This window comes from Wyeomyia smithii, chromosome 2 (genome assembly GCF_029784165.1).
Source record: "Wyeomyia smithii strain HCP4-BCI-WySm-NY-G18 chromosome 2, ASM2978416v1, whole genome shotgun sequence".
Classification (NCBI taxonomy): domain Eukaryota; kingdom Metazoa; phylum Arthropoda; class Insecta; order Diptera; family Culicidae; genus Wyeomyia; species Wyeomyia smithii.
The window spans coordinates 234833107-234852488 of record NC_073695.1 but is presented as its reverse complement, the minus strand read 5'-3'; the positions used below and the strand labels follow the sequence as shown (position 1 = coordinate 234852488).

The following is a 19382-nucleotide window of genomic DNA, read 5'->3' as shown; positions in this document are numbered from 1 at the left end:
GAGCTTTATCATTCGAAATTAATGTATTGTTTTAACAAAAATTAATTAGAGGGAAAAATTTATTCAATTATTGATCAACGTATAATTTAGTGTTCATTTTTGGAATTTTCTTAATTTAAGTTCAAAATAACTTAAAAACGGATGCATTCACGAAGTCAGTTACTAAGCTATTAAACTCGATTCGAAATGAGCATCTAAATTCTTGGTCCCCGTGGCTCTGTGGTTAGCGATGTCGGTCGGCTAGCTCTCCCACACGGTTGTGATATCAGGTTCGATTCCCGATCGAGTCGTAGAACTTTTCGAGCTGAAAATTTAAACGACTCAGCACTGGGGCACGGTGTATCGTTGTACTTATCGCACACATGCAAAATGTGCCAAAAACAATATCGATAACGAATTCTCTCGACTAATCTAGTTGATTGAGACCGCTATTAGCCCCAAGGCTAAGCGTGCGAAATTGTTTTTTTTTTGTTGTTGTCTAAATTCTTCAAAATCATCAAAATACAATATGATTGAGTACTGCTTATTGAAATATGATTGAATTCAGGTTGCCGTGAAACGTGATTTTATTGCCCTTCTGAGGTCCTAATTTCAACAAATATTTGACGTCGTACGCACACAATCTCTTTTTGAGTAATTTACTGAAACTTTTATATGAAATGTGTACTGTTACAAGCTAGAGGAACTGTTTTTAATGCCTCCTTAGCATTAGCATGTGGGTAAAAATAAATGTGTGAGCCACACATATACTCACACACACACATACACAAACACAACACACACACACACACAACAAATACGCACACATATACGGATACATACATACATACATCCACACACATATACACACGCAAACACACATACACATATATACTCACATACACACGCGCCCATTTTATTGTTTTAAGTGATTATTTTCAAGCATTTTGCATATGTTCTGGGTGAGTTTTCCAAGGCACATTAGAGAACGTCTATTAATTACGTAACGCAAATATTAACCTTCTTTGACCCCGCTCCTATAGTCCTATGTCATTCTATTTTTTGGCCCCTTATATTGTTTCTATGAGTTGTCAAGCTTTCCAACCCCCCTTTCGAACGTTACATACTGATTGGATGACCCCTACATGTTTTCTTGCACATTTCCAATCACGGAAGTTAAATTTGGGCTATAAAAAATTAAAAATTGTGATTCGATTTTATGCACAATTCGATTTTACGCACATTTCAAAAACGAGAATGTGCGTAAAATCGAGGTATACCTGTAGTATTACTTGAGGATTTCAAGTTTGTCATACAAAGTTGTTCAGAATTGGCCTATTAAAATGGGAATCGGCTTGCGAAAAAAAGAACGCGAGTGATAATTTTCATCCTGTACTGGTTAAAATATCTGTTGCATTTGTATGGGACCCTCCTCCCTTTTTTCAGAGTTGGAGGCAAAGATGTTTCTTGCTCCCCCACATGCCAATTCGGTTTCATTTGCTTGATTAGTTCTCGAGTCGTGTAGAAATTTGTGTTTTATTTGTGTGATACATACAAATTTTCACGCCGATCGGTTCAGTAGTTTTAGAGTAAACGAATATAAAGATTGACTTTTAACAGGAAAAATTAAAAAAAATGACAGACCCGCCCGTTAGCTTAGCAAACGCGGGACCATAATAGAAAGTAATTAAGAATAAAAAATAAAAAGGCAAGATAAGTCGACGAAAACATGAAGTGCCTAAGAAGGACAAAAGTCGAAAGGAATGAAATATTGAAAGCTGGCTTGTTATTCTCCTCAGTGTGTGGAAAGAATAGAATAAATATTCACCGCTCACTTCTCAGTCAGTATGAGCACTGCGTAGAGCGATTTTTTTGCACAGAATTTTTTTTTCTGCCTTGCGAATTGATTTTGCTGCTAGCAGAAAGTTATACACTTGCTGCTCCCACCACAGCTGAGCGCAACAAAAATCACTCTAAAGAAAACACACAGAAGCAGGCTTTGGAAAAGTACTGCGGTGCGACACTATGCTGACGACTGGACACTTTTGTACGGTAGTGCCACAAAAAACATTGCAACCAATTCAATCTATCATTTTTGTTTTGGCTGAAACTTTGCATAAACGTTTCAAGGTGCAAAAGATGCTATGTTATGCTGTTGCACAGTGATTTATTTTGCTGATTTCGTGCGCAAAATTAATAGCGTCTTCAAGTTTGATTTTAGTGATATACTTTATTCAGAAAAGTTTCTATGTATTTTACTGTGCTTCTTTTAGAATGTACGATTTAGTGATTAATTCACCTTGAAGTGATATGGAAAATTTATTTTTTCAGGACAGTGAGATAGACAGCTAGTAACTTCAAAAAAGTTGTGGAAATGATTTTACAATCAACTTTGTCGAAGGTGTCGGATTTCTATCTCTTATGTTAAAAAAGACATAAAAAGTTTTATATGCAAAGTTCACATAAATCATAATTTCAAATATAACTTTTTCCCTGGATTTTCTACATATTTTATACCTTCTACAAAATTATTAACCAAATAGAAATACACATTTTTGCTGAACTGAACTGATTTCAACTAGCTATGTTTCAAAATAAAAAGTAATTCAACCATTAACGGTTTTCAAGGGTTAGTTTAACTTCAAATTACTCAGCAGTACGCAAAAATACGATAACTTTTCGATGTTCTGAAAGTACGTCTATTCTACTTCAAAAAAATATAAGTCTTTTCGATTGTTTCAATGAAAAAAATCTTCTGCATGAAAATTCTTACTTCTGATAAAGAAATAACTTTGTAATTTCCAAATATAGCGTTTTACAATCTTCAGCAAAAATATAAATCCAATTAAATCGCGTAATTTTTTAAAAGATCATAATATTATAGAATATCCTAAATCATAAAAATATAGAAATTTTTTGAAACACGACTCATTTTTGAGCAGCTTTCATAGTTATGTCGCTGTCCATAATAAATTTTAGAGCCAAAATGGTGTCTTTGATCGGTGTGACGTCTTCGGCAAAAATGTAGATTTGAATAATTTCGTCTTTCCGAAAAAATACACACTTTGAAAGAAATTCATTTTTGGAAATAAGTTGTATAAAAGAGTTATTGGAAAAAGCCCATATTTCGTATATCTTATTTTTATGAAAACTACAAGAGATTACCTAAACATCGCGGACGGTCCGATCATGAAGAAATCAAGAAGAAATCAAGAAGAAAAAGTTATAATATCTTGCAGAACAGTTTGAATTTTTTTTCACAGATTTTTTTTTTTGAAGGACAAAATTATTATCTACACTCCGCCAAAGACACTATACCATAACTTTCTTTAATTTGGTATATAAAAAATCACATTGCTTTGCTAAATTGTATCACATTCTGTAAGAAACAACTTTGTCGAAGACACCATACTTCTATCTGCCTATTTAAATGGACTTTTGTGGAGTTTTCTGTACATTATCACTAAAAATCAATATTTCCGATTTAATATTTACTTGTGGTTTCCTAGAATTTTGCAATATTATATAATGTTGTTTGCTATGACGAAACGAACAAATTCATCTAATAAAGTTTATTGCTATCTATCTCATTTCTTTTTCTAACAAAATTTGCTATAACTTTACCGAATAAAATGGATTTTTATGTGCAGAAAAGAGAAAAATAAGATTCGTTTCCCATTTATAGGTGGGTTAATCACAAAATTCCAACTTCTGTAACATGGAGAATAATTAATAAAACTTTGCTGAAGACATAACGGCTGTATAATGTCTTCAACAAAGTTATTTCTTTTGCCGAACAAAGCAGATTTTTAAATTCCAAGATGAGAAAAGTTGGAATCGTTTCTCACTGTTGGTTCAATCACAAAACAACAAGTGCAACTTTTTTTTTGCCTTGGCTTCTATGTATGATTTTTTCATGTATTTTGATTCAGAAACAAATTCTCCCGAGTTTGAACACATTTCACCTTCAGGGTCAACAGTGACGCCATTTTGAATTTTCAAGAAATCGGAAATTTTTGATGTTTTTTCGACGCCATTTTGTTTGAAAGCCAAATATCAAAATTCCAAGAGTTTGTCCACATATTAGCATTTTGTGAAAAAGATGGTATTGAACCAGCCTGTGGCTGAAAGCCACCTTAATAAAGTAATAAAAAAAGAATTTTCTAACCCATCTTTTAAAAAAGCAGATCTTGAATCGGACGAAAACTGATTCTACGAAACCGGTTTTGGCATGGTTTTAGTGTAACTATTTCACAAAGCGAAATAATATCGCGTATGTATAAGCATTAATGGTAATGCGCTAATATCTAAAAGTGGTAGTCAAATTATGTCTTATATTGAGTAAAAAAGTCTCAGGAATCGATTGGTAGGTGTGTCAGCAACATATCAATTTCGCCCCAATTCCCCTACAATACTAAAATAGGTTCATCTCGCCGTTAGATTAGCCTATTTAAAATCTATTTATTGTAATATCAAGAGTGTAAGCGATACCAATCGATTTTTGAGACTTTTTTAATCAATATAAGACAAACTAAAACCATGCCAAAACCAGTTTCATAGAATCACCGTTATGAGCTCAGTTTTTGTCCGATTGAAGATCTGTTTGTTTTAAAAGAAGGGAAACAAGATGCTAATATGTGGACAAACTCTTAGAATTTTAATATTTGCCTTTCAAACAAAATGGCGTCGAAAAAACACCAAATATCTCCATTTTCTCGAAAATTCAAAATGGCGCTATTGTTGCCTCTTAACTTGAAGTATGGCCAAACTCAGGGGAATATGGTTTTGCATCAAAATACACGGAAAAATTGTATATAGAAGCCAAGGCAGAAAAAAAGTCAATTTTTGTTGCACTGAATCGATGGAACAACTTTTTTGAAGACACTACTGTTCTAAAATAATTTTTTTTTGGGTCAAAATTAATTCGAACACGGTTACCGACCACAAATTGCAAATTGCTAGCATTAAAATTCGAAATAGTTCTAAATGTAACAAGAGCAACAAAAATCGAATGAAATTGCAGCCCAACACATTACAACAAGAACAAACTCAAAAGAAATACCATGAAATTCTAAACAACCAACCAAAAATAAATGTAGAAAATCTTGAAAAAACTGAAGCATATGAAAAATTAGTTAGAAAGATCAACGATAGTGCTAAAAAAGTATTAAAAACAAAAGGGAACCCAATAACACCTCACAGAAAAGCAGCAAAAGAAGCACTAATGAAAGCAAAAGCTAAAATAAGACGAGCAATAAAAAAGGAATAGATACTCAGTTGTTTAGAACATAGAAGTTTTTTTAGAAAAAACAAGACCTTAAAAAGAGAATAAACGATCATAACGAAACCGAAATCATAAAGTTTTTCAACGGATTGAACGATTTCGAAATAGGAGAACGAATAAAAAGAACATATCTGACATCTTACTTCAGGAGAATAACACTATGTAACCTTGGTTACAAAATATATGCAACATGGCTAGCAGGAAGACTTAGAGAGTACGCAGGAAACCCTGGATACCACCAAGCAGCATTCGTTAATAATAGATCTACGGACGATCAGATGTACTATGCTAGAAGATATTTAGAAGCTTATTGGAATAGAGGTCAAACATTAATAGTAGGCTCATTAGACATAAGCAAAGCATTCGATAATGTCAAATTAGAATCTATAGAACATATATTACAAGAATTAAATGTACCACAGCATATTATCAATAGAGTTAGACAAGCGATAAATTTTGAGCGTACAAGTATTTGATGGGAAGGCATAGAAAGCAATCAAACAATAAAATCTAGAGGAATATAACAAGGCTGTCCAAACAGCTGTCCAAAACAGATTAAGGAAAAGATAGGAACATTAAATATCTTAGAGTTGCATGACAAAGGTCTCCCAATTATCCTAGCCTTTGCAGATGATTTGTTACTGATAACTAAAAATGTAGATGAACTTGTAAAAATAATTATATTATTAAAAGTAGAATTAAGTAAAGTAGGATTAGAATTAAATACAGATAAAAGTAAAATATTAATAAGGGAGCCTAATTCAGACAGAAATATTCCTGACATTATTGAAATAGATAACGATAAATATGAAGTCATACAAACATTAAGATACCTTGGAACATATTTTACGGAGACATTGGATAGACCAAATTCAACAAGAATTAGATGTAGACAAGCTCTCAATACCACAAAGGTAGTTTTAGAATTTATGAAAAAAATTAAACCAAGCTGGTATATAGCAAAATTAATAGACAAGACTGTTATATTACCGGCAATAACCTACGGCCTCAAATCATCGGCATGGGTTAAAAAGAATAGAACATCGGTTGCTAGATACGAATTGCAAATTATTAGGGAATTATTGAAATTAGCTAGGGATAGGCCAAAAGGTAGAATAAGGGTTTCAAAATTATTAAATGGTAAAACAGCAGTGAATAGAGTAAGAGTAATGAGGCTGAAATACTGGGCACACATACAAAGAAGAGAACAAGGACACCCATTAAAATCAGCTGAAAGATTGGAATTTACGGAAAAAAGAGAGGACGACCCGCGAAAACAAGGAATGACACGATTAGGGAAGACAAAAACAAACTAATGGAGATATCAGAAACAGAATGGCACGAATTAGCGAAAAATAAAGCAGAATTTAAGAAAAAAGTGGAAGAGATTTACAATACTATAGGAAGTGAAGAAGAATCCAGCTTCGAAATCGAATAATAAACATGACATGAGATTTATATACCAAAACGGCCGGATAAAAAACTAAAATAAAACAGATTAAATATACAGACAAACAATAATGTGTATATAAATCTAAAAAGAAATTGGAATAAATATAATTTTATGCAAGTGTGTATGTATATAATCTAAATACCTTAAAAAAAATCGTTAGATATTGAACGCAATCGAATGACGTAAAACGTAAAACGGACTGAAAGGGGAGAAGTGCATACCGGGAGATTTGTAAGTAGTTTGTAAGTATGCATTAAAACACAGACTGATTTTAACGAAGACTAACAAAGAGTAACTGCACGAGCAAACGATTTAAATTCATTTAGAGAGTTATAAAAATATCGTTCCTACCAGCATGGCAGGCCGACGCGATTCTTTTTTTAAGAAGGCTCACAGCATATTAAAGCGGGGGCGGATGTAACGGTAACAACGTTCCTTCCACATTATCCAAAAGGTTTACAATTACACTGTTTGAAATAGTTAGAACCCAGAAAAGTAGCAGTCTTCTATCTAGGTTTAGGCTAAGCTTTAAAAAGTCAGTTCGATCACGCGAGGTATTCAGCAGTGCGCGAGTGACATAGGTGAGTTCGGATTCGAGAGCATTAATTAATCGCCACTCTCAGCTCTCCTAGTCACCGGAGCTTTCGCTCGGATAGAAATAAATGGACATAGAGTGGCGGAGACTCGTGTTTGGGCTCTATTTGGGCTTGGGTAATATTTCGTTTCAGTTCATGTTTTCAGCAGCAAAATGCAGCACAACAACCACTTTCGACGTATTTTCTCATGTGTTTTTATTTTGCTTCAACGTAGCATAACGAACACAGTGTGGAATCATAATTTTCATATTATTTTTTGCATTTTTTGAATAATTTTAGAAAGGAATGGCCACGTCTGAGCAAACTCCGCAATGTTGTTTCTCAGAAACATCGAGTAAATTTGATGTTTCAAACACAATTCGTTCAATTTCGTTGTAACGCGCTAATATTTTATTTCAATTCAGCAGCACAACAATCACTTATGGCATACAATAAATCTGCCTTATATTAGTGCATTTCATTTCAACATAACTGGCACTCACCATATGTTTCTCGAATTTTTTTTTATTATTCTTTTGCATGTTATGTATTGAAATTTATAAACTTCAGTTGGTAGAAAATGAAAATCGAGATCTTTTTTATATGTCCTAACATTTCATGCTACATTTAATAATTAATTTTCATTTGCACAAGGATATCGGCTCTATTGTCGTCAGGTTTGTCCTACTATCTTCCGATCCGAACTATCGATCCGAATCTGCCCGACTTGCTCAGTCATCAACTACTTCAAAAATCATAATTCATAAATTGTACATCGTAGAAATTAATATGTGAATTTGCAGATGAAAAGACTATAGCAATTTGAAACCAATATAACCTACAAAAACTACACGAGAGTTTTCACGGAGCATGAACAGTGTGAAGACACATAGTAAAAACTGCCTTAAACGGATGGAAACATTTACATTGAAAGACGTAATTTAGTTTAACACGCTACCACACCGCATGATATAGAATGCTACTTCAATAGTCATATTGATTGCGTTTCCACCCAGGTTTCAGTACGTATTTTGATTTAGTGTCATATTATTTTCGTTCAATTCAACTAAAATAATAAATGTGTTATTTTTCAATGAGAATTTGAACTGACGGTCATAAATATTATCATAAACCAATTCAAATAATGATATTATAAAGTAATGTAATATAACTCTCCCACGCAAAACTGAAGTGATAAATTATTGTAGTCAACAAAACCAGCAAGTTCCCCCGATCCAAAGTCATCAAATATCACATTTCAATGTTATTACCGCCACTGCTACCGAAGAATAATCTTATTCTAGCATCGCAAACGAAACACACAATTACGTCAAATATTAGAAGTGTTGACAGCTCTAGACACTCCCCCGGGTTTCGCGCTGGTCCACCACTGGTTGGTTGCTCGCCTTTAGTTGATATATTACTCACCCTTCCGACAAATTTTATCCGGCGATGGAGATGCTGCTAAGTATAATTGCTATACTGCGATGCGATACAGCGAATGGTTTCATTTTTCGAGTGCACGACACGACAGAGCGCTAACCGCAAGGTACACCGATTGTCTTCTTCCTCTGAGATTGACTCGCACTGACAACGACAAGACTCCGCTCCGGTCCGGGCAACAACGGAGGTAGGGAGAATATTGTTTCATTTTTAATCATGATTGTCCCCTTTCCACACCAGCGATCCTACGACACAGGACGACACTGTCTGCGTCTGTCGCACTTAAATGTGCTCCACTTATTCGTTTCGCTATTTTTTCGTCGGTCCACTTTTCCCGGCTTGATAGCGATATAAAGCAGTCGGTGTAACCAGAATGGAGATAAACTTTGTCCCTTTTCCTTTTTTTTGTGCTGATGACTTACATTGCTATCAGTAGGAATGCTGTTGTTTGGGTGAAGTTTTCCCCCTGGTATACTTTACTTCTAAGCTTCGGGAAAGGTTTGCTTGCTTACTTTAACGAAGAATCAATCCGAGTAGAACTGTTACTTTAAATCAGTTTAGGACTCTCGAGAAGGGTAGCCTATTGATGCTGATGAACATCTGTGTACGAAACGTCATTGAACCCGGGCAGATCAGAAAGAACCCTTCGCCGCTGCCGGGCCACCGACATCCCCTAGCGTCAACAGAAGAACATATTCTTCCCAACCAACAAGGCAACGTCTGCTGTAGGGGGGGAAAAGATTGAGCGAAAAATAAGCGACCGGGGACAGAACAGTCTGTGCGCAGAAGTTTGTTCGCATCCAAATGAATAAAACACAATGGAATCATCAGTTGGGTGTGCAGGTTCCCATGACGGTTCCCCCACCTGCTCGTGCGATGCCCACTGCAGTTCACGTCCCAAAAGTGGATTTCATTCCCGATAGCATAATTTCTACTCTAAGACGTTCTGCCGGACCGGATCGGGCATTAATTGCTGGTGTGTGCGAGCGATTACTGGTTCTCCATTATGTATATATACACAACAGCACGTACTTTCGCAAGTGTTAATTATCCAATTCAGAATCAGCCCAGGAAATCTCATTTCCTACACACAAATGTTACACACAGCCGGGCAGGAGGCGGAATCACTGCTGGAACACGAACCAGCAAATGTTCAGCTCAAATCGCTACAAATCTATCTCCTGTGGCAAGTTCATTGTTTACACTAACGTTTGTCACCGGGGCCGCAGAAGGTTGAAAATGTCACCAGGCCTTGTACGACTTCAAGTCGAACATTATCGTATTTTGTTAACTAACTTTTGCGGATAATTGTTCGTTATGTCAGGTGATTTATTCTGAAGCTAGGTGGGTTAGGTTTTTTCCCCAGCAGACCCCGAGGGCTGTTAGAATGCTGCTCACAAATGAACGACTTTAACAACATAAACCGAAACCCGAACTGGAGTGTTGGGAAATGAATCGAGTGGAAAAAGTATGGGTTGTACCAACAATCGTCGGACAGTCTTGCTCTATTATACTGGTCAACAAAATGAAAAAAAGTGCATTCCATAAGCTCAAACCGGAAAAAATTGAAAGATAATAGCTATTCAACCATTTCTACCTGTTTTTGGTCGGAATTTTTTAACGTTTTTTCACCTCAAATACACGTTAATATATCGAAATGCTGTCTGTTCTTTTCGCTGGAATCTCAACAGCAACATTTTATGATCAAATTTAAAGCTTACGTAAATTTATTGAAGAAATCGTAATGGTTATCAGCAGCAAGTATATTGAAAATAATTCTGCTATATATCAATGTAACAAATCGTTTTTATGATACAAGAAATTTCCAAATTCATTGCACTGAAACAGCCTCTCTCAAAAGTTATGTCTAGCTATTCAAGTTTCATATGGAATGTCAAAAGCTGGACACAGCAACTTGCACAGCGCATATTTTCTGCCAGAACTGTAATTTAACTACATTGTAACGATCATGTCGAGCCATTCATAAGTCAAAAAGCTTCTTGTAGGCACTTCAACCTTCGGAAGCATCAACATAAGAGCTTCACTCCACTGTGACATTCCAAACGACGTATGAAGAGCGAGACACTAAGAGCGGAGAAGATACAGATGTCACTGATCTCAAAATCCGCTTCCGACACAATCAAGCATCCGAGGCAAATACCTCAATTCAACGCCCAAACGCCGAATAAATATCCCTAGTGACCCCCCGACCAGCCCGATCACGTTCCCCCATCAGTGTCAATTCATCAGTAAATTGAAAACCATTCCTTCCGTCTGTGTTCCGACTGCCTGCCTAGCGCTATCGACGTGCGAGTAAATGCGCTGACGCCGACACCGGAAGGATTCCGGTGTATCCGATCCGCTCGGACCCAAGCATAGACGGCAACGTCGACGTCGGTCGGTATCATCTGCGACAGTTGGCTCAGCTGGCCAACCGCAGCTCACGTTCCGCCCCCCAGCCGCTCTGTTCCGATTTGGTGGCAATACGTGCCGGATTGGATTTGTTACTTCACGCACGATAGCTTCTTCACTGCGCTTAGCTCAATAATAAAGTGCTCGGACATCAGCACGCCTACGAGGTTGGAAACGGAAATCAACTCTACGCGTTTCCCTTTCCCTGGAAGATTGGTTTCGAGGGCAAATAATAAATTAAGTTGGGTGGGTTGAGTTTGTTGTGAAATTCTACGCTACGGAGAGGAGACTAGATGTATACATGTGTAAACAGACGGGGTCGGTTTACAAGTGGATTCGTTACGCGTACTTGGTTGTAGTTGATTCAGTATAATGAAAAGCCAATAATCGTTGAAATAATTTATTTATTTTATTTGCACATTCACAGCGTTTCATATCCAAACAATCCACAGTTAAGAAGTTCGCTAATACGCAAAACGTTCTTTGCAGCAATATTCGCAATCCAAAGGCAAGTGTTGGTAGCATTGTATGGATTTTCGCATTCTTCGATATGATAGCAGAAGCACAAGCTTTACCGCAGAGCGTCTATACAGCATCCAAGTGGAAATACACTCACACTGACTTTTTCCCGAACGAGGGACAGACAGAGAGATACAAAGCGACGAAAACACTCACGCTCTGAAAACATACGAATAACGCTATACTAACGTTCCTTTGGTTGGCTCTCATGCAAGATTGTTTCGCTCTATTGTTTACGACTGTGTTTGCGTATAGCGACATCAAGCCTAACTCACCCGCAGTCGTATTTGTGCCGCTGGCTTCCATGCAGGTTTTTATTCTAATACTATATGCATCAACAAACCACGTGACAGATATGTTCAAAACTTACACGAATAACGTGCTTAAACTGTTTGTCAATATTATCGAACATTTATCATTTACCGCCGCAATGCATGTCGCCTTTTTCTTATCTTCAAACAAACTACGTCGTGCCGTAGGGCTGCGGCCCCTTCTGAACAGCTTGACAGTCACGCAAAGAAGATTCTTTGCCATGAGTTGGGAAATTCAAGTAGCATTATTTGAGGGTAGGATTTCTCCCGCTTCCGCTCTCTTGAACGAGAGAAAAACCGATTAGTGTTTGGATAAACCGCGTCCGTTGCATCACGTGTGCTCGGACATGGAAATTCGCTCCCTAATGAAAACTGTAACCAACCATCCACCAGGGATGGTTGGTGCTGTCGGTCCCTCACGCTTCAATTATATACTCTCTCACTCCGGCAAAACAGTGAATATGTTGAGTGAATTATTTTCTTTTTTTGGACATCAGCATCACACAGTTGGGACATAAATCTACATACGGTGGAATGAGACAAATTTTGACAATCTCACAGAGTTAACTGTTGAGTTGTTTCACAGTTTTGCTAAGGAAAATCAACACTGCAACATTGAAATATTAGTTAACTCATTCAGCTACGATTATTATGAAACCAGTACAAAGCATTTAAAGTTTACTAAACGTTCGAAGTGTAACAGTTACAAACATTATCACAAAATTCAAGAGTATATCGACAGCTTCTATGCTCTGAATGTGTAAGAAAATTCACTAATGAAGAAAAAATGCATATCTTATGGAAACAAAATATTAAGAACCATTCATCACACAAAACCAACCAATCATTTGCCAAAAGTCATTTCCAGTACTGAGATCTGAGCCCTGTGCAGTGTTTAAAGTAAATCGAATCCAACTTTTCGAATCCTGAACATTCATTTCAATTTCAGGTATATTCAAACTTTCGAGTCATCATGAAATGAATTATTGAAGGTTTGTAGTTGCCTTTGTATAGTTTTTTGTCAACCTATGATGTGTCATCATATTTGATAAAGAATATAAAATATAGTTTTAATGTTATTGGTCGTGATAGAATGTTTCAAATAGGAACATTGTTCAATTAAAGATTAGTTGGTCCTGTTCCCTTTCTAAAAGCTCCTCTTGTTTAATCTTATACCATTTAACACGAACACTAAACGCTTACTTTTGTTTAAAATACTGTTCACCCAATAAGAAACTGTTTCCTAGAACTAATAATTATTTCCGAGGGGTCTTAATACTACTGGACATGAATTGACATGAAAACAATCGTTGCAAAAACTCGAATTACTCGGTACGTCGCAACTAGTAGCAGCTGATTTTTGGTTTAGTACTAGCCAATACCTTGTATTTTAGTACAATAACAGTGTCCTAGCAGAACAACGTAAAACTTTATGTTTTTCATATTGCCGAAAATGAGGAAAAATTACAGAAAAAAACTTGTTTTACACAGTATGCCTCCTACGAACCTATTTTTAATAAAACTGTCTTAATATCACATTACCTATTAGTTTATACTCATTTTTATGAGGATCATATGAGTTAGCTAATTAATTTCTAAGTGTTTGCATGCCCTACTGGAAAATATCTGAAAAAAATTTTTCTTCCATTTCACAAGCCTTGTAAATCCTCACTTTTACAATATTATAGCACATTTTCTAAATTATTTTTCCAAGTGAATTATCATGATTTCCAGTCGATAACATGTCTACCGCAAGTAGAAAATAAAATGAGGCATGAAAAATTGAATTTCATTTTTTTTTTAGTTTTGTCGCGACTTTTCGGGTTCTGCCCCACAGTGCAGCGGTAGGAGGCTTCAGGCTTTTCATTGAGGTAGTGGCGAGCTTGAGACTCAGTATAACTCTGCTAAAACTAAGTACATAGTAGCCGGTAGGGAGCGTGGGTACTCCGGCGGCGTTGACGCTGAAGTGGAGATTGATGGGGAACGATTTGAAGTAGTTGATGAACTCGTTTATCTTGGTACGCTCGTGACATGTGACATGACGAGTTACCGCTGCGAACACGGCCCTCTATAGACTACGCAACCAGCTAAGGCTCTGTAGTTTGAATTTTAAGTTTCAAGTTAACTCTACTAGAAATTTGAGAAGTAAATATTGAATTACTAGTCCGTACACATAATTCTTTTTTTCTGATTTTGTATATCATTCTACTAAGACGCTCAAGAAAATATTTTTAATTTCCGTAGTTTGCAAATTCACACAAAAGAGTGAAGGTAATATAGTGTGGGAGGCTTCAGTGGGCTGAACATGTAGCCAGAATGCCTGACGGGAGAGCTGCCAAAACTATTTTCAGCAGAGATCTGTTGGTGTACGAGGTGACTAGAGATCGCAAAAATTCTTTTCTCAAAACCTTTTGATCCAGGCGATATAATAAAAAAAAATGCAAAATACGCATGTAGCATCAATCATACACATACTCATCATCATGAGTCAACAGAAAAAAATTGATAGCTCTATCAGTCGAACTCTAACCGTGATAGCGAAAACAGTGAAGCTACTCCGTTCAGAAGTGTGCGCGTTCAAAGAACGGTACCCCGTTGCGTCGAAAACGGGCACCATGAACGGGCAGTTCGTGGACACCGGATACGACCGTTCCGGCATCTACAACATCTTGGCACTATTGAAAAACAATCAGAGCATTGAGAGAAAGCCCGGTTCTGGACGGCCGACGATCCTGAGCGGCAAGATGCTTCAAAGGTTGCGAAGAGGAAGACCGAGGGAAAAGTGGCTACATCGCTGCGTGCGCTGGGCCGGGAGGTCGGTGCAACCGGTCAAACAGTGACAAAGTGCCTGGCAAACATGGACATACATGTCAGGAAGCAGTAGTTACTAATCTTGGAGCTGCAGGCAATGACGCAGCAGCAGCGCCTGAATAAAATTATCCAATTGATTTTTCCGGCAAAACACGAAGTGTCGGTGCTGATGGATGACGAGACCTGTCTCACCCTGGATGACAACGACTGGCAGGGCACTTTGTATTTTATTACCCCCACGAAGAAAATAAGCACCAAGCTGAAGTTTTATTCACACACCAAGTTCCCCAAGAAGGTGGTACTGTGGCTGACAATCAGCGAGAATGGAATGTCAGAGCTGCTCTTCTTCCGCTCCGAACTGGCCGTGAACGGAGAAGTTTATAGTACGAAGTGCCAGCCGGAAGTTGCGTCGCTCAACAAGAAATCCCATAAGGTCGATGACGTGTTAGTTATTTTTTTACCGCCATCCGAAAATAGGTTATTTCATTTAACGCATACGTTAGTACATTCATGGTTTACTGAATATATAATTCTGTCGACCGTGTTAGAAAACGCAATCATTGAGTGATCAATCAGATCAATCAATATCTACGTTTCAAATAAACTCTTCCGTTTCCATTTTCAAGGCTAATTATGCGTTTTAGTGGCGTACGCCGTCTGCCGCCACTGCTGCTACCTGCTGCCGTTACTGCTGCTACCCTCTGCTGCTTAATTGGAATCGTCATAATCGCCATCAACTGAAAAAATGATTGAGCAGAGACAGGCTCTTATATAGCCCAAAGAGTTTACTAATTATTTAATTATGTGGAGCGTGCTAGAGTTAGCAAGCATTAAGTGACCAATCAGAGGTCGAAATCTGCGTTTCAACAAGGCTTGGCATTTTCAATAGTGCAATAGTTTGAAAAATCAAATTACAATTTTCTGCATTTGGGAGAATGCATAGATGATTTTCCAATCGATTGCTGTAAGAATGAAGAAAATCGGTCGGAAACTGATTAAGTTTCAAACATTTAAAAAATGGACAAAATTGTCCCTTTTTCCGTTTTCAGATTTTCATTTTACACTCCTATGCAACCTAACTTCTTGAGAGCCCTAGTCTACGCCAAAAGTTTGTGCTAAACTAAGATTAAAAAGAGGAGCTGCGTAACCGCAAGATTACAGAGTCCGCTTTTTCAAGCGGATGGCCACAGGTTCGAATTTTAGTAGAATCATGCCATTCGATGTCAAAAAGCATCTAAGCATGGGTTTATTCTCAAGCTACCCCCACTTACCCTCCTGATCTTGGTGTGACTACCTCTAAACAAAAAAATAAGAGGCCATCCTCATACCACGTGGACAGATTTTTAACGATTTTGACCCCCCCCCCTCCCCCTCCATGAACAACTGCCCATATAAATTCTAAAAAAATTGTATGGACCGTGGACATTACCCAATACCCCCCCCCCCCCCCATTCCAAAGCTGTCCACGTGGTATGCGGATGGCCCCTAAATCCCTCTTATAATAAAACTGGCAGGACGCCCATCGCCGGAGCTTTTCCAGGGAATTATATTTGGCGATATGTGATAGAGGGAACGAGGCAAAACTAACCTCTTATCAGAAAACTGGCCAGAAAGACGCCCAACGAAAATTCTTTAGAGAATTAAAAGCGGTGATTTTTGGTAGGAGAAACAGAGCTCGGCATAGTATAACAGTAAGCGTGTAGAAGGAAGGGTAAAACTATATTGCACACAATCACGGATAAATAATAAGGGTCATTCTATATAAAGTGACCACGAAAAAGCACAAACTTGGACACGACCATCACAAGTTTTGCTCAAAGTTGGGAGAATTATTCATCTACAGTCACTTTGGAAAAATCCCAAATTTGGTGTCGATTGGAATACCCCCCGCTCTGTGGGACCCCCTGTTTATTGCAAAGTCACGCATTTTTCGTTAAAAATCTTTTTTTTTTTCTTACAATTCATAGACGTAAGATGTCCGAAAAATACTGATAGATGATTTTTGAAGAAAATAAACCAAGGAATCCAGCAAAAATATAAGTTTTGACCGGAAGTGTTGCCAGATAAAGTATTTTTGTATTTGAAAACTAAATTTTCATTTTTCGGCAAATGCAGCCATTTTTTGTCTTTTTCTTACAATGCATAGACGTAGATGTCCGGAAAATACTGAAAGATGATTTTTGAAGAAAATAAACCAAGGAATCTAGACAAAATATGAGTTTTGACCGGAAGTGTTGCCAGATAAATTATTTTTGTATTTGAAAATTAAATTTACATTTTTCGGCAAATGCAGCCATTTTGATTTTAAATTTGATAGTTTCATCGTGTTCCTTGGAAAATTTCACAAAAGAAACAACTATCATCCCGAGGTCATTTGAGCCAATCTCGAGATATAACAATTTTACGAAAAAAGTTGTAAACTTCGTAATTATTTTTTTTTTTACAATTTATAGATGTAAGTCACCCGAAAAATAGTGATAGATGATTTTTAAAGAAAATAAACCAAGGAATCCAGAAAAAATATAATTTTTGATCGAAAGTGTTGCCAGATAAAGTATTTTTGTATTTGAAAACTAAATTTACATTTTTCGGCAAATGCAGCCATTTTGATTTTAAATTTTATAATTTCATCGTGTTCCTTGGAAAATTTCACACAAGAAACAACTATCATCCCGAGGTAATATGAGCCAATCTCGAGATATAACAATTTTACGAAAAAAGTTGTAAACTTCGTAATTAAAAAATAGTAATAGATGAATTTTGAAGAAAATAAACCAAGGAATCCAGAAAAAATATTATTTTTGACCGGAAGTGTTGCCAGATGGATTATTTTTGTTTTTTTAAACTAAATTTACATTTTTCGGCAAATGCAGCCATTTTGATTTTAAATTTGATAATTACGGAATACGATTTTTCTTGGAAAATTTCACATTAGAAACAACTATCATCCCGAGGTAATATTAGCCAATCTCGAGATATAGCATTTTCACGAAAATAGTTCTGAATTTCGTAAGTACATCTCTCTTTGCTGTAACAAAACGCTTTTTTTGTTCAAAATCTCTATTTTATATTTCTTAAAATTCATTGACATAATTTAACTTCATAGACATTATCAAATTTCCCAAAAAACACTATCAATTTAAATCATCTATCAGTATTTTTCGAACATCGTACGTGTATGAATTGTAAGGAAAAAAAAGGAGACTTTGAACAAAAAATGCGTTATTTTGCAACTAAGAGGGGGTCTGATTGCAGATTTTCCCGCCACCTTTTAAAAAAAAGAGGGGGTCTAACAGAGCAAAATGTTGAAATGTTTCCAATGTGAACCTAGATGAAAAATTCCCCAAAGTTTGAGCCAAAAACGTGATAGTGGTGTCCAAATTAACCACTTTGTATGGAACGATCCATATATTATTTACTTTTTTATACGGGAGCATAATTAAATGACGTAATATCTTCAATAGAAGAGAGGGGTTGGTTAAAACCGACATAGCATTTTAATGGAACGATCATATACATATACATATACGTCCAACCTCTCCTCGTAACAAAAGGCAAAGCAGAAGACATGAATACAGAGCAAGGTCACATCATATGAAATACAGTCCTGAATGTATGAGTGATAAAGACTTAAATACAGTGAATGACACGGTGATTTTTTTTTATTATTTTTTATTTGTTACAGTAAGTATTCTTATGCGTTTTCGAGCGGGGGGAAGTATGTTATGCTACGTTTTTACAGGGGGGATTGACATTTTGTGACCAAATGCTACGGAAAGGGCGCGAAACTTATCAAAAAATGTTAGGCCATTCAAGTATGCCACCGAATTGAAAAAGTGACTTAATTGAAATTTAAACGTAAATAGTAAGCAAATTTTCTGAAGATTTATTTTTGACATTTATATTTATTTAATTACCAGAGTAAATCGCGTACACATTCTACTGTATTTTCTTACAGAGTCAAAAAGAGTTAAAAGATTTGCCGGTTTTGCAAGCCAGCAAAAGCAAAGTTCAAATTTCATGTTATGCAACTAGTTTCTGTGCCTTGTAATGTACTTACTTACATTAATTTTGCGGCGACTGACCGATTAACGATCCAGAATACGTCGCCATATTAGTTGATCTTTTATAAATATAGTTTTTGCTGATGTTAGGCAACTTCTATCCCAACCTACACGGCTTTATCTAAGACAGAAGCCACGTCACGAAACTACGTATCGCAACCCTAGTAAGGTAGCATACCGAATTTGAATTACTACGAACAGTCCAGCTAGATGATAATAGTAATGCGGAACAAAATAATCAGCCATTTAACGTTGAAGATACTTTATAATGTCAGAATAGTAGAATTTGGTAGTTTTCTGAACGGCTTGATTGAAAATTTTGATTTTTCCAGTAGTTTATTTGTAGATAACTTTATATTTATCGACTGGTTACAGATAATACAAATCTTTATCATTATAATCCATTTCAAGTTTCGATTATACGTCACTTAGTTTTTGTGTAATAAAGAGAGAATTTCATGTGCCAATTGCGATCATTTAATAGAAGTGTTTTTTACGCGCTGATTTTTGTTTCTCACTTTCTTGTATAAT

The 19382-nt window shown here is 36.5% G+C and overlaps 1 protein-coding gene across 1 annotated transcript in view; it reads left to right on the top strand.

Moving 5' to 3' along the window:
• The first annotated feature begins 9993 nt into the window (after positions 1–9993).
• Positions 9994–19382, top strand: part of LOC129719497 (glycerol-3-phosphate phosphatase-like) — a 393537-nt gene continuing 384148 nt past the window's right edge. The window contains exon 1 of the mRNA XM_055670875.1: positions 9994–10004. The gene's annotated coding sequence lies outside the window, so the exon portion shown is untranslated. The remainder of the gene's footprint in view (positions 10005–19382) is intronic.